Source organism: Mixophyes fleayi, chromosome 2, assembly GCF_038048845.1.
Source record: "Mixophyes fleayi isolate aMixFle1 chromosome 2, aMixFle1.hap1, whole genome shotgun sequence".
Taxonomy (NCBI): domain Eukaryota; kingdom Metazoa; phylum Chordata; class Amphibia; order Anura; family Limnodynastidae; genus Mixophyes; species Mixophyes fleayi.
In genome coordinates, this window is record NC_134403.1 from 364,093,447 (window position 1) to 364,110,443 (window position 16,997).

The following is a 16,997-nucleotide window of genomic DNA, read 5'->3' on the forward strand; positions in this document are numbered from 1 at the left end:
AGGGCAGTTGGTTTAAGTCTCTTCTTGGATTTATTAACATAATTAGGAGCCAGGAGCCTTTGATGGCAAGAATGCTTCTCTGTCTTCTGCCATTTTTCTGGGATAAAGGAGAGTCAGACCGTCCCTTCCCCCCACACACACAACAACACAGCCTTGGCTGCAGTGTGTGTGTGTCCCACTCCTATACACCAGTCTCTGCTCCTGCTTGCATTCTAGGCTGGCTCTAGCTGTCTGTCACTGGAGTTTTTAGCTTGCATTTAGAAGAAAGGAGGAGGAGGGAAAGGGGGGAGAGGAGGTGGAAGGAGGAAGGAGAGAGCAAAAAAAGGGGGAGGGAGAATGTCTTGTTTGTGGCTTGTCAGCAATTGCTTGAGACAAGCTTCCATGTGTGAAAGCTACTTGGCATGAATGCCTGGGCTGTACCAAATCTCCCAGCGGCCAGAGGGGGAGTCACAAGAAACGCAGATCAGAGCACAGGCAGACAATAGGCCCCTAAAGTGTCCCCCCTAAGTTGCTTTGATGTTGTCCTAGTGTCTTCACACTAAGGCCCAGGGATTGCAAGCAAACTCGTCTTTCTTGAGCTCATTGACTCATCTAACCCTTCTCCACTTTCACAAATGCATCTCAAGCAGCCCTTGTAGTCAGGAGAAAAGGTAAGGAGAGCTCCATTCCTGATTTCTTTTGGCAGCTTGTTTGCTGTGGGAGGGGATGGAGGGGGCTAGCTGGATTCCTGAGCTCACACACACTCACACACACACACAGCCAGGCATGGGTGACAAGACACACATCACTCCTGTGCCTTATGTCTCTCAAACACTAGTTGTGGATCCCAGAAGAGCAGATCCCTTATCTGCAAAATTTGTTTCTCTCTGTAACTTCAACTAATCTTTGTTACCAGAGGGATAAAGCATTGTGCTACAATGTTGCACGCAGGTTGTATGATCCTGCAAGTACCACAGACCCAACAACGATATATTTACCCCTAATGAACGCTCAGGCGTCACTAATTATCATAAAAACTTCCCAAAAACTTTTTGGAGGGGCACAAAGGCGTTGAATCTTTTTTTTTGGATGAAATGGGAATATTTGATTTAAATGAATTGCCCTCCTATGTAAGGGATTAGCTGTCTGGTTACCGCATGGTACAGCACTGATTTCTGAGTCCTGGTGTGTGAAGATAAATTATATATGCCATCTTGTGATACGAGTGCGCGGGTATAGTGTGAGCCTCAAGATACATAATATTGGTCCGATATAGGGTGGAATGGTCTTATTACAAGCGTGTAACACCTATCCTGGGCTATTCTTCAATGGCAGAGATGCAAGAATTATATAAAGGGGGGTAGTAGCTGAGGATGCCAAGGATGAAACAAATATAGGCATCCCTGCTGGATACTTTGAATAGTCTAATGTTCTTTTTTTTTTTTTTTGCATTTTATTTGTCGTTGATATGTTTGCTGCTGGATATTTTGCCTTCTTTTATTCAATTGCTCAACAGTTGTCTGATTTTAAGGCTGTTACTGCTCACACAAGTTCTACCTTCTTGTCTTTTTATGAATCGCATTGGTGGAATTTGCAATTGTTGCTGTTTTCAATTTTTGTTCTTTACACTTAACCAGTAACTATGTTGCATTATTATGAGATGACTTGTTACATTGTGTCAGTGTCATTTTTCTTACATGGAAGCAGAGCCTGTAATGGCTTTTCTGTGTGCTTTCACTGTGGATATAATTGCAGTGTCGATTAAGTGTCTTGCTACCCACTTCCAGATTTCCACCTTTTGCTTTGTTAGGTCATTTTTAAAGTTGGTGAAAAACTGCAGTTCAAAAAGAAACATAATTGTTTTCCATAGCTTATAGAAGAGAGAGGTGGTACAGGTTTTACATTTCTTTAGATGAAAGTTGCTCAGTGAATGATGCCATATTTCTGTATGCAATGTTTTCCTAGTCACTGATTTGAATGAATGCATAAATAAACAGCTTTTATTTATGGTTAGATGTAGACTCTCCTAGCTGTCTAGAATGCATGTTTGTAAGACCATACAATTGCAAGTCGGAACTGAGAATTTCCAGTATCGGTGATACTATTTTGTGCCCAGTTTACATAGCGCAATACTACTTACTTAGAGGCTGGTGACTAAGCTGTTTTAGGCAATAATACATGTGGATGCTGTTTTTCTTCTCCATATTTATTGTTTTCTCATATTTTTCAAAGTAAATAGAAAACAGGCCAAGCATATTCATAACATTGTTATGTTCTTTCTATTCTCTACGCATCAAAGACCAGAAACTTCCTAAACACGAGTGATGACATGCGTGTGGCTATTTATATAAACGAACCCCACTTCAAGGATATTATTATTAATAAGTAACAGCAAATTGAGTCTATGTTTCCATCTTAAGTTGGGTTTTAATAAACATGTGTGTGACAGTAATTTGCAATAAATGTATGTTTTCCTGATATATAAATTTGAACATATTTTTCAAGTGCGTAATTCAAGAACTTTTTTTCTTGGTGGGGGGGGGGGGGTGCTGACCAGCAAAAAGGTTACGAATCACTTCTCCATTATACATAGGTGTAATGAACTGTTCGTTTCTGTAATTATTGCTTCTTAAGTGCACCTACCCTCTTATCAAATAGATGTGCAGCAGTGATCCCTGGAATTAGTGCTGAAATTGTCATTTTCTTAGGTTTATGGACCAATATGGCCTGTAAAATTATAACATAAGCCCCACCGTGATGTCATAATTGTACCACCCATGTCTCAATGCTATAATCCCCAAGATCAGCACAATAACAGGACTGGAGATTTCCATAATTTAGGCCTAGGGAAACGGAGGGGGTGATGTCACATGGGAGGGGGACAGAGCATTATTTACTGGCCAAATTCTACCAAATCGCTAAGTTCCAAGTTCATTTGTACCTACTGAAGGTATGTACACTTTCAATATATACATTAATGCCTCATATAGAGATAACATATAAGCATATTAATTATTTACATTTAGTTGCAATGACATCTTTTGGAATAAGCTTGTAACATTTTAGAAGTGCACCAATCTGCAAATCCCTATCTCCTCATAACTTCCAGAATCTAACTCACGCTATTCCCCCTTACCCTCAAACCCCTCACCAAATCCTACCCCTCAATCATCTGTGACCTCGTCACAGGATACCCGCTCTCATGCCCTCAGATCTGTTCTTGCCTGCTTTTTAATAATCTACAGCATCCAAGACTTCTCTCGTTCTGAATCTCACTTATGGAACTTCCTACCATGTCTGACCAGTCTCCCCGAAACTTGCAATCTTGAAAGCACTCTGTCAATACCCACCTCACCCACCAGTGTTGGCTAACCTGTGACACTCCAGGTGTTGTGAAACTACAAGTCCCAGCATACCCTTCCAGCAATAAGCTGCTATATATTGGCAAAGCATGCTGGGACTTGTAGTTTCACAACACCTGGAGTATCACAGGTTAGCCAACACTGCTATAACCTGTCCTACTACTGTACTGATGCCAAACTCTACTAATGGTCCTACTATCTCCTATTGTCTCAGCATTGTCCTCTCCCTCTAGATTGTAAGCTCGCAAGGGGAGGGCTGGCAAATTTTAGCCTGGGGGGTAAGACTCGACTCAGCAGCATATTTTAAAGGGAAAAAATGCAGGTGGCCCATTGACCCAGCCCAAGGTAGCCCACTATGGGACTGGCCCAAGGGGGGAAGGGGAGATACCCCTCCTGCCCCTCAGCTCCTGCTCACAAGCACTACCCTCTTTACCCTCCGTCTCACATCTTACATTCTCAGCCTGACTTGTACTTGTTCTGAGTTTTGTTGTACCGACTATCTAGCACTGAAGAGCTTTGAGAGCTTTGTGGCATTTTAAATAAAAACGGTGTTAATGGTTCCTAAAACTTTGCATTTTATTATAATAACTTGCTTTAATCGTCTGTAGCAGAAGTGTCTGTTGATAACATTCGTGACGTAGATTTAGCAAAGGAGAAAAGAGCACCTATGCTTTATAAAGTTAAAGAGGGATTTACTGATTGGATGCAGCAAACATCCAATCAGCTTTCTGTTATTTTAAGGGTATCAGATGTCTCTTCACTTTCTTAGCATGCTCCTGCAGTTTTCAACCACTAGCAAGTACAGGGTACCCTTTATCCACACTTACCAACCCTTGAAAAGTTAATTTCGGGAGATCCCGGGCAGGGAGTGTAGTTGGAGGGCGAGAGGGGCAGGGTGCGGTCAGTTGCGTAATTTTGCATGTATATCATCACTAGTAATCTAGTAATCGGCACTTACACCCGACCTGTAGTTGGTGCAAGTGCTATGAATGAAAAACACGTACCTTAGAAATGCCCAAAGTTTGAATCAGACGCTGCTGTGTGCACTCCAGCTTATTACACCCTTACTGACACTGACTACAGGCATACGCCCAGTCCCCTCCCCATTTCACCCCTGGAATTTTAGGCTGTAAGAAGATGAACTGGATGTTGCTGCGTTCTCTGGCGTATAGTTTGGTTCTGGTCATACACATAATGGCTTTACGCAAACTATGGCATGTATCGGCATTTCTTGATGAATCAAGCCCACATTGTATAAATCACAATATGTCAGCATATACATAAGTAATAGATTTTGTGCACCATATATCTATATTGGGATAAGCTCACCTGTTAACGTCAAGGTATCTGCTGTAGGGAAGCCCGTAGCCTTTGTAACAACGAGTGTACTCAGAGTGTTACAATTAAAACCTTCCCCAGGCTCCGTTTTTAAAGTATGCATCACCTATGAGGGGAGAGGACTGAAAAATAAAATAAATAAAAATCAGGTGCGCTCCTTTAAATGAATAAACCAGGTGAATACAATCATTATAAATACACTATGTGATATGAATACTTTTCGGCGATCACTGAGTGATTTTTGACATCATAGTTCATATAAAGCCAAAGAAGGTGAAACAATCTGAATAGGAGGGGGGAATCTTGTTATCACCACAGTCGGTTTTCTTTGGACCATTAGGAACGCGGCAGGAGCCTCTTGCCTTGTGGTCTCTCTTAATGCTAATAGTCTACAGTTCATTTCTTGCGGAACTCAATTACTTGGTATAAGTAGATCTCAGGATCCATCTCCCCAAGTTAACCGCGAGATTTTCTACACCTGTTAGACTCTTTCTTGGACGTTTCGCTATATTACTCTGTTGTACAGAGATGAGACTCTAGAACTAAGCAGAATAACATACTTGAATGAAAGGGATGTGTTTAAATAGGAAATATTGATTATGTGGAAACGTGTACGGTACTCAGTATGTATTGTTCTATAACGGTTTGTTACAGATGAACTTCTCTTTCCAGGTCATTAAAGTGTTTCTTTTTAACGTAAGATTTTGTAATAGAAAACTGTAACTTTATTTTCAGTAAAATATATGATTCATTAAGGAACGTAAATGCCGATGCGTGCTGTATATTGCATTAAATTGCTTAGTGCATTCCCAGAAAGGGCCCAAACGCCAGAGAACGTAAGTGTATTTAATTAATATTCATGCGCAAAGGACACTTACAACAAGCTACGATTGCATGGGCGGAACGGGGAGAGGAATGGGTTACCAAAAGTTTTGAGAATGACACAAATATTTTTTTTCATAAAGTCGGCTGCCTCAGTTTTTATGATGACAATCTACATATACTCCAGAATGTCGTGAAGAGTGATCAGATGAATTGCAATTAATTTAAAATTCCCTCTTTGCCATGACAATGAACTCTATCCCAAAAACAACATTTCCACTGCATTTCAGCCCTACACAAGGATCAGCTGACATCAGGTCAGTGAATCTCTCGTTAACACAGGTGAGAGTCTTGACGAGGACAAGGCTGGAGATCACTCTGTCATGCTGATTGAGTTAGAATAACAGACTGGAAACTTTAAAAGGAGGGTAGTGCTTGAAATCATTTTTCTTCCTCTTTTAACGATGGAATCAGTGCAGTCATCATTGCTTTGTACAAAAAGGGCTTCACAGGCAAGGATATTGCTGCTAGTAAATTGCACCTAAATCAACCATTTATTGGATCATTAAGAACTTCAAGATAAGAGGTATAAATAGTATATAGAAATATGTGGTAACAGAAACATTACAAGTTAAATGATTTCCTTTAAAAACCTGGCATAAAATACATTCTTAAAAGTTAAAATAATAGGGAAACAGACACACATTTTAAAGTAGCCACGGGAAGAATCACAAAATCACACATTGTTTTTTGTTTAAATTTTGGAAAATATTTTTCAAGTTACCGTGCCTCCTAGGTGGCCCCTCCACACCCCCCATTCACCCTTCACAACTAGACATTTTGCTCTAGGGGTGTGAGAGGGAGGACCAATAACAAGCCACAATTATAGAACTGAGGCTAGTGATTGGTGCTCTCACTCACTTCCTATATATAAATAGGGTGGTCATTACTTATTTGGTGTTATAAAACATAGTTGCCGACTCTGTAACTCTGTCCTCCGGGAGGATAGGTCACGTGACAGGGGGGTAGGAGGGGGTGTAGTGAAGTCTTGCGTCACCATACCCACGCCCCTACTATAAAATGCCTAAATTCACTGCATTGAATAGGAGGAGTGGGGCTAAATGACGCAATTAAGCCCCACCCCCCGATATTCAATGTCATGAATTTCTGCATTTTTTAGGATCCGGGAGGGTTAAATTCAGGAGTCTCCCAGAAATTCCGGGAGAGTAGGCAAGTATGCTATAGAACCAGCAGAGCCCTGGGAAAAATAGCTACATGTAGCTGCCCCCAGGGGTAACCTTAGAAAAAATGTTTTTTTTTAGGTAGCAATGCGACTTTAAAGTAACTGTAACCTTATTTTTATTAAGTTTAAATAAATTATTTAATTTTTTAAATTTTGATCCTGTGGTGGAAGTGGTCCGGTACATAGCCGTATTCCATACCTATACTTCTCTCCACTGCTCCGCAAACTCCCCACTTGGTGATCAATTGTCACAGTCAAATTTGTCTTCAATGCAGATGCCACAGTGGGTGAGCTACTTACCTTGGCCTCACTGCAGCTTAGTCTCCAGAAATATGGCTGCTGCTTGTATAACTCAGTCAGTAATAGAGCCACTGTAAGACGTTAATTCACCTGAAACTGATGTTCTGGCAAAACTTTATTTAGGAACTTCCCGTCTGCAGAATGAACAATTCAGGAGTTCTAATATTTATTTCTACGTTACACAACACCATTCTCAGTATCTGTCCCAGGAGACAGGCAGGTACGTTAATGTTGTCAAAACTAAAAAAAATGCAATTTATATACAGTTCCCATTAAGAACATCCTGATTTATGTATTTCATGTAAAAAAAAAATTAACTTTTCTTAACATGTATTTTTCATTAATGATTAGACTATTAACAGTTGTTCATTTATTTAATAGGATTTTTTTTGGCATGCGTTCTGATGGGACTTAATATTGCACATATACATGTACGTATCTTGCATTCTGTTCTGCCTGTCTGCATACGGCAAGTAACGTACAGTCAGAGCATATACCTCCCAACCGTCCTGATTTCAGAGGGACCGCTCTAGTTTTGGGAATCTGTCCCGCTGTCCCGCCCCCAGGACATGTTTGTCCCGCAGGTGAGAATGTTGGGGTGAATGGGAGATTTGTAATGGGCAGCCTAGCACTTTACAATGCTATGCAGCCCTGTGGGGGAGGGGGGCGTGGCCATGTCCCCATCGTAACCTGACCACGCCCCATCGTATTGCGTACTCTGCCCTGTCCCGCTTTCATGTGGGAGGTATGAGAGCGCACTTATACCCATATTCAAATGGAAGCCTTCTTCAGATCCGCTTGTACTTGAATACGAGCGTACATGCATGCAAGTTACGTGCAGTTGTTTTAAGCGCATGTGGCATCATATTGCGTTGGAAGATGAATCAGACATCTATTGTTTCGTCTTTTCATTTCCTGTCACAATTGGCACCTATTGCATCTAGCTCTGTATATTTGCCCCTGTTATTGTATATTTAGATTAATTTAGTATCTGACGGGTTCCAGCTAAGGCATCAGAACTGCAGCATCTGTGCAGCTCTGTAAAACTGTTCCCATAAGTTGTCATTTACATCTAACTGTATCTCGCACTCTATACTGAATAGGTCAGCAACAAAAACATCTATATTTTCATTTATTAAACCAAAATATTAAATTGTCTTTATTTTTGATGAGTTATCCACCTCTTTAGCGAGCTGCAAACATTGGCAGCTCTGTTAGACAAACATCCGGGCGCAGCGATTAGCTGCCGTATCGGCGAATCGTATCGTTCGGCTCCTTCGCTCCGGTCTCTCGTCACTAACCTGCTCTTAGCCATTCTCTGCGCTTAGAACCACGCATGTAAATGAGAAATTTCAAGAATTTCTCTTTGGCTCTCTTCCGGCAAGAAAAAAGAAAAGGGCGAACAAAATAATCTAGACGTCTTTGCTGAGCAAAATGTATTTACTGATTATGGGTTGAAGGGAGCTGAATTTGTATTAAGTGCACATTGGCAAGATGAATGCATTTTACTTTGCATGAGATTGGCTTTCGGCGTGCGGCTGGGCTGAAAAACTGTGGCGGATATTTGCTTTACGAGCCCTGTTTGTGATGCTTCAGTCTTTCTTAGCAAATAAATAAAGAAGCCAGTTTCCCCTTCAGTAAAACTCTAGGCCTTTCTCATCGTTGTTCTGTGGCCTAGCCTTAAGTGTGCACGTAATAGGCATCACTACTTTTTATTATTATTTTTATTAACATTTATTGACGAAGTGCTGGGATACTCTGCAGCTCTTTACAATTGGGAGCAAATACAGCAATAAAACAAGACTGAGTATTAACAAATAAAGCAGTAAGAGATCCCCTGCCTGCAAGCTTATAATCTGAAACTAGGGGTTTGACCCCCTACTGTGCGTTCAGGCTAACAGAGGTCTTGGTAACTTGCAAATGAAAAGACTTCATTAGCATGGGATTAGCATTTCCTGCGGTCAGCAAAACAAATTTCCTCCAACCTGGCATAATACATCAGAAATCAATACATGCCCAATACAAAAATCAGTACATTTGCAATTGGGGTACTGTGCTACGAATTAAAATAAATTTATACAATAAGTTTTCTATAAATGATTCAGCCACTTCGGGTCTGATTCATTAAGGAAAGTAAAGCAAAAAAATGAGTAACTTTGCACTTTGGCAAAACCATGTTGCATTGGAAAGGGGAGCTAAATTTAAAATGTGGGGACAGATTTATAGTTGGGGGTAAGACATGTCCTAGATCAGCTTTAAATTTCAGTGTACAAATAAAGCTATCAAGTGTGTGTGTGCTACATGAAAAAACAGTCAGTATTTATCTTATGTGCAAAATAATAAACTAATTTGCACCCCTTTGCATTGTAACATGGTTTTGTCCAGGGAGAAAATGAAATCATTTTTTTGCCTTACTTCCCTTAATGAATCAAACCCATCATGTTTCTGCTCATTCAGTATCCAATTCAGTGTTGAGCAAAACTTGCCTTTAAAGCTATTGCCGCTTTTAATTTCCCCTGCAAAGTTGCAGAATATCGGTGACTTGCAAAGAGCGCAAGCTAATACATTTAGCCCCAGGTCCGATTGAGCCACAGATGGGTCCGCTTGACAGCAGACACACCCCTCTAACCAGCTAATATGTACAAAACCTTTTATTTTATATGTTATGAACTTAATTGCTTTGGAGCATCGTTTACATTTAAATAACCTTATTGATACAGCAGAAACGACGTCCTGACATGCATACAAAAAAAAAAAGTTTTCATCTTTGCTACAACACTCTGCAAATACATACTTGTCAACTCTCCCGAAATGCCTGGGAGACTCCAGAATTCTGGGTAGGTCTCCAGGACTCCCAGGAGAGCTGACAATTCTCCCGCAGGAAGTGGGCAGATTTGAAGCCTCCACCATGCGATTCTCCAGGAATCGCATCATTTTGGCTCGCCCCCTGTGATAAAATGACACGTTTGCATCATTACATTGCAGAGGGGCAGGCCAAAATGATGCGATTTGCGGAGCCCCGTCCCTTCACGCCCACCTCTCAGGGTTTACTGGGGTGGTTGTGGCTTGATGATGCAATTCGCGTCATTCTAACATGTCCCAGCCCGTGCATGGTCAGTGCGCAGCCTTAAGGGAGAGTTGCCCGCTGAAATCCGGTAAGTCTTCCAGGATGCCCACAAGACTCCAGAATAATTGAGAGAGTTGCCAACTATGGGTTATACGAACAATAACGTCACTTGTATATTAAACTTTTTATGAATATTCCATTAACTCCCTAACATGAACGTCAATAGAATTTTATCCACCTCTCGTAATATTCTCGGTTTAAGGGGGTCTATTTAAAGGGAGAAAAGACCTCCTTCCATCAGAATTAGGGCTTCCCCTATATTTCAAAGGGTCGCTGCTGTATTGATAGCGGTAGCAGGGGCTATTAACAGGGGGGGGGATTGCTTTATTTATTTAAGTAAAGTATTTGTTTTTATTTTAGTATTTTGTTAAAATATTTAATTTTTGTTTTTAATAATTTTTGTATATTTTCAAACTTATTTAATTTTTTTTTATTATTATTATTTTGTCATTGAAAGTTCCACTGCACAAGTGTAACACGACAAAGCCGGGTTACGCGCGCAGAGGCAACCAGACCGACTGTGGAAAGCTGCTTTTAATTTGGATCATAAATGGTATCGATACAAGATTCTCTATCGCTTCATGGTCCTGGTAAATAGACCCTGATCTCTCAATCCATATAGCAGTGTAGAGAAGAGGGTTAATATTTTTCAGATGTTACCAGCCTTTGTCCTCTGGAGATGTTGACTTGAGATGGTGTATTCTGTGGATTTACAGTTTCTGCTCCTGTCAATCTGCTCTGCGGTCTGAAAACTCAGCAGCGGGCAGCTTGTTTCTGCAGAGCAAATGAAAGAGAAATAAAAAAAGAAGCACAAAACGCAGGAAAAAAATCAGCTCAATTGTTTTCTGTCTTCTCTTCTGGTGTAATAGCTGCAGTTTTAGCAGGAAGGTGAAATTGTACCTGATAGGAATGTATAAAGACTACCCGACAGACTATTCTCTATTTTACTGGCCTTTAGGGGGGGGGAGGGGCACAGAGAAGAGTCTGCCTAGTCCTCCCACATTACTCTTTTCTGATGAATTCCCCATAGGCTGATCCATGACATTCTCTGTCGGTGGAAAGGGATGGACCAGGTTGACATTATAGAGTGAGGCTTTGGGCTGTGATCCCAAGGGTGTGGGAGCTAAAGATAACAACTGCTGGCAGAGTTATTTCTTAAAACCCCCTGCATTTGGTACCTGCCTAGGAACCCATCTAGGACCTGCCTAGGAAGTCAACTGCCTCAGAACCCATTTAAGACCTGCCTAGGAATCGATCTAGCATCTGCCTGGAACCCATCTTATACCTGCCTACGAATCCATCTAGGACCTGCCTAGGAACCCATTTAATTCCTGCCTAGGAATCGATCTAGGATCTGCCTGAAACCCATCTTATACCTGCCTAGGAATACATCTAGGACCTGCCTAAGAACCCACCTTATACCTGCATAGGAATACATCTAGGACCTGCCTAGGAATACATCTAGTACTTGCCTAGGAGCCCATCTAAGACCTGCCTGGGAACCCATCTAATTTCTGCCTAGGAATCCATCTAGGACCTGCTTAGTAACCTACGGCCTGTTTAGGAACCCATTTAGGACCAGCAAAGAGGAAAATCTAGGACCGGCTTAGGAACCAATCTTATACCTGCCTAGGAATTCATCTAGGGCTTGCCTAGTAACCCATCTAAGACTTGCCTAGGAATCCAACTATGACTTGCCTAGAAACACATTTAAGATATACCTAGGAACCCATGTAGTACCTGCCTCGGGACCCATGTAGGTCCTGCCTCGGGACCCATGTAGGTCCTGCCTCGGGACCCATGTAGGCCCTGCCTCGGAACCCCTGTAGGGCCTGCCCTGCCCTGAGATCCATTTAGAACCTGCCTCGGCACCCATTTAGAATCTACCTAGGGACCCATCTAGGACCTACCTAGGAACCCATCTCATACCTGCCTTGGAACCCATTTAGGACCTGCCTAGGAACCCATCTCATACCTGCCTTAGATCTCATCTCGGACCTGCCTAGTAAACAATTTAGATGTAGCTTGGAACCCATTTAGAACCTGCCTCGGCACCCATTTAGAATCTACCTAGGGACCCATCTAGGACCTGCCTAGGAACCCATCTCATACCTGCCTTGGATCTCATCTCGGACCTGCCTAGTGAACAATTTAGATGTAGCTTGGAACCCATTTAGAACCTGCCTCGGCACCCATTTAGAATCTACCTAGGGACCCATCTAGGACCTACCTAGGAACCCATCTTCAACCTGCCTTGGAACCCATTTAGGACATGTTGAGGAAAACATCTCATACCTGCCTTGGATCTCATCACGGACCTGCCTAGTAAACCATTTAGGACCTAGTTTGGAACCCATTTAGGACCTGTCTATGAACCAGTATAGACAATAGCACTTCAAGGACTGTGCTCAAGCTACACAAGTGAAGTAGACCTTTACCCACTGCGACCGTTGAGGTTACCCTCCTCCAAAGACCTTTATCAAGTCTTCTATCTGGTTTTGAAGTAGTGGATACACTTTATTTGACATACTTCATATGGGCGCTTCCATCTTTACCTCATACTTACCTACTTTCTTCAGCTCCCTTCCGGGAGCCAGCCAGTGGAGGGGGGCGTGAAGGGGCGGGGTGGCCGAAATCGCGTCATTTCGGCCCCGCCCCCTGTGACGTCATGACGCAAATTGCGTCATTTGACAGCGGGGGCGGGGCCAAACGCCGCGATTCACCGGGAATCGCGGCGTTTGGGATCTAATTCTGCCCACTTCACTAGGAAGTGGGGCACTTCCTAGTGAAGTGGGCAGAATTCGGGAGATTGCCACACTCGCCCGGGAGTCCGGGAGACTCTCACAAAATGCGGGAGTCTCCCGGACATTCCGGGAGAGTTGGCAAGTATGCTTTACCTTTTCCACAAATATAAACCTAATTAGCAACAGGCCATGGACAGCTGTCCTCAACATTTTTCCAAGGAGTGAAAGTCAAAGTTACCCATTATATACAGACTTAACCTATTGTTTATACTCACAATCTACATATTTCACATATGACAACTCATATGCTACGTTTTCCTGAGAAATAGAGGATCTATAGTATGTAACTTATTAGCACCAGCTGTATCTGTTTTTTTTTTTCATTTTTTTTTCCTTTCTTATACATGTGTTGAATACACTCAGTGGTCAAAGCGGACATCATACGTCAGTATGTCATGCTGGCTCTTCTCTCATCTGCTCGCCTTTGGTAATCAATTCTCACAAGCACATTTGTCTCCAATGCAGAAGCCATAGTGGGTGAGCGATTAACATAGGCCTCAGTGCATTCTGGTCTATATAACAATGTCTGCCCTTGATATAACTGTCAGTAATAGAAACACACTGTAAAATAAAAGTTATTCACCTGAAACTGATGTTCTGGGTAAAGATCTGTTTCGGGCAGTGATAGGCAACAGATGGCCCTGCGATCCTCCACCTGTGGCCCCCAGTTCTGTCCTGCTGTATTGTCACATTGGTTTGTTATAGCTTGTAACACTTGTGTACAATGTCTGCTGATATGTTATTGCAGATACGTTCCTCTGTCTTTGTATGGTTTTCACTTACTGAGACTAATAGTGATGTGCATCCCTTTTGAAGAGGTTAGAGTGCCACACTATACTACCCCTGAAGTGTATCGGGTTGTCCATCACTGATTTAGGAATTTCTCAGCAGAGTGAACAAAACCTGGCGTTTTCCTGTTTATTTCTTCCACATACCAGGCTCAGTATTCATCTCATGACCCAGACAGGTAAACATTTTACTACTAGTGATAGAGCCAGGCCTATGTTTCCTGAGTGTGAGTGTGTGTGTGTGCCCTTTATGTGTGTGTGTGTGTGTGTGTGTGTGTGTGTGTGTGTGTGTGTGTGTCTGTGTGCCCCATTATGTGTGTGTCTGTGTGCCCCATTATGTGTGTGTCTGTGTGCCCCATTATGTGTGTGTCTGTGTGCCCCATTATGTGTGTGTCTGTGTGCCCCATTATGTGTGTGTCTGTGTGCCCCATTATGTGTGTGTCTGTGTACCCCATTATGTGTGTGTCTGTGTGCCCCATTATGTGTGTGTGTGTGCCCCATTATGTGTGTGTCTGTGTGCCCCATTATGTGTGTGTCTGTGTGCCCCATTATGTGTGTGTCTGTGTGCCCCATTATGTGTGTGTCTGTGTCCCATTATGTGTGTCTGTGTCTATGTTTGTATTTCCCATTATATGTGTGTCTGTGTCTATGTTTGTATTTCCCATTATATGTGTGTCTGTGTCTATATCTTTGTGTCCTATTATGTGTGTGTGTCTGTTTGCCCCATTATGTGTGTGTGTCTGACTGTGTCCCTCATTATTTGTGTGTGTGTATATGAGAGGTGGGAGGCACCGAGTAGAGAGCATTGCATCACTATATCTTTGTATTTTTATTAAATAGTGCTTAAATCACATCAAAATTAGGACAAAAATGAATCTAAATCTATTACCTAAAACTTTGGGGACCAGGTGGACCCCACCATTCAGTTACATTTTCCACCCCGCCACTTCTAAATTTCCTCTTTGACCACTGACTACTGCGCTTACAGTACTGTGGGGCGTATTCAGCAAAGTGCCCTCGGAACGGGTGCGCAGGCATTCCGCAACATGTAACATCACGGATTTCTCTTCCGCGATGTCGAGGTACCGGAAAACATGCGAAGCCGCGATATTCAGAGGAATATTGAAATTTTAATGTGCCCCCGTGATTGAGAAGTGCTAAATGTTAGTCCCTAAGTAGAACAAATCTGCTATATTCATAGACATGATGGCCACTGAATGCTACTTGTCCCATTATTGCTATGTCTTCCATTTAAAAACATTACTGACCCATTGCATTGAATATCCTTATTTGCGGCTCCATTCAGGTTGCATTCACTTGGTTGCCTACCAAGGAGCCCGTGTGTAAAAGCCTACACTCTCTTTTTTGTTTTTTTAATCACAGATGACCCTCTAACGATGGCAGCAGGTGACGCGTACATGTAATTTAATGAATGCTTTGTTGTTGTCCTTACTGATCCTTGCAATCCTCGCTGGACTAAACACATCAGTTTAATAATAGCAGATGTAGTCCCAAACCATTGTGTCCCTACTGTATATTATACTAACAAGGGCATGAAGAAATCTGAGTGCCGAGTTCTCCCCTGAGCCTGGAATCATCTCCCTCCGGGTACCGTATAAAATGTTGTCACTCACATAAGCTCAAGAGATCTCACAATCAGCAGCTTGGGAAAAGCTATAATAAGGAAGGCAGGACTCTATATCGACTGACTGCCTCCGTATGCTGACTGTTATTTCTTGGGTAGTAATTGTAACATATAATGGCTTATTTATTAAGGCTGCAGAAAAGTGACGATCAAACATGTTTGTCTATGTCCTTTGCAGCTACCACAATTCGGCAGCTACAGATTTATAGGAACTACATAAGTTTGCTAAACATTCCAAGTCCTAATACCCTGTATGCGAATATGATCTTATTTTACTTGATCTCGTTGTGACATTTTGGGCCTGATTCATATCAGTAATTTGTGCGTTTAAAAAGAGCACGGAACTTGTCCGAAGTTCCGGCCGTATTCAAATCCAAGTGTATTTTGAAGTTCGCTCTGCCTAATCAGTACTTGCCATACAGAGACAGACAGAACAGACTGCAGTATACGCAAATTCGTAAGTACAATACAAGGTCTCCTCAAAACGCATAAAACTTTTATTTGATCATAAATAAAATAACAACTGTTAATATGATGCACCGCCTGATTGCATATCTATGTGATTGGTGAAACAGGTCATTGTAAAATATTGCTTATTGATCCGTCAATGTTAGATGAAAAGTGCTGTAACCCATAGCAACCAATTAAAGGTTTGTTTTCATTTTATAACTGCACTACTTAAAGGACTAAGGGCAGCACGGTGGCTTTATGGCTAGCACATCTGTCTCACGGCACTGGGGTCATGAGTTCGATTCCTGACCATGGCCTTATCTGTGTGGAGTTTGTATGTTCTCCCTGTGTTTGCGTGGGTTTCCTCCGGGTGCTCCGGTTTCCTCCCACACTCCAAAAACATACAAGTAGGTTAATTGGCTGCTTTCAAATTGACCCTAGTTTCTCTGTGTGTCTGTATGTGTGTATGTTAGGGAATTTAGACTGTAAACTTCAATGGGGCAGGAACTGATGTGAGTTAGTTCTCTGCACAGCGCTGCGGAATTAGTAGTGCTATATAATTAGCTGATGATGATGATGATGATATTTGCCTACTCTCCCGAGAACATCCAGGAGACTTCTGAATTTTGGGGAATCTTCCTGGGACAGAAAGCCAATCTCCCAGTTCCCTCGTGAATTTACTGCAAAAGGATAGATATTATAACTAAGGGGACTATTTATGAAAGTGAGAAAAGCCCCTTTTCCAGCAAATATGGATGCTTTCACCAGAGGTAGGCTTTCTCCCTATCTATGTAAGCCTCCCTGCCTGTGATAGCTATCGCCGAGATTAGTATAGCAGAGGGTAGTTACAAGAAACAATCTATGAACATTGATAAATAGGGACCTAATCTACTCCTGTGGGTAACAGACCACTTATCATATCCAGCAGTTTTCATAAATGCTGGTTATGATTCTGTCTTTACTGTGACAGGATGTGGGACATGTTGTGGCTACTGCTTTTGGGAATGGCTTATTTTTTAGACTCTAATGAGCCTTATCTATTCACAATGTAGTATCCATTCCAGCTGTCCATGTTCTTATCTGCCCACTTAACATTATCAGAACTCTCAACATTTATCCAGGCAAAATCAGGACAAATT

At 42.0% G+C, this 16,997-nt stretch overlaps 1 protein-coding gene across 1 annotated transcript in view; it reads left to right on the forward strand.

Annotated features, from left to right (window-relative positions):
• The first annotated feature begins 417 nt into the window (after window positions 1-417).
• Window positions 418-16,997, forward strand: part of BCL9 (BCL9 transcription coactivator) — a 184,403-nt gene continuing 167,823 nt past the window's right edge. The window contains exon 1 of the mRNA XM_075197318.1: window positions 418-650. The gene's annotated coding sequence lies outside the window, so the exon portion shown is untranslated. The remainder of the gene's footprint in view (window positions 651-16,997) is intronic.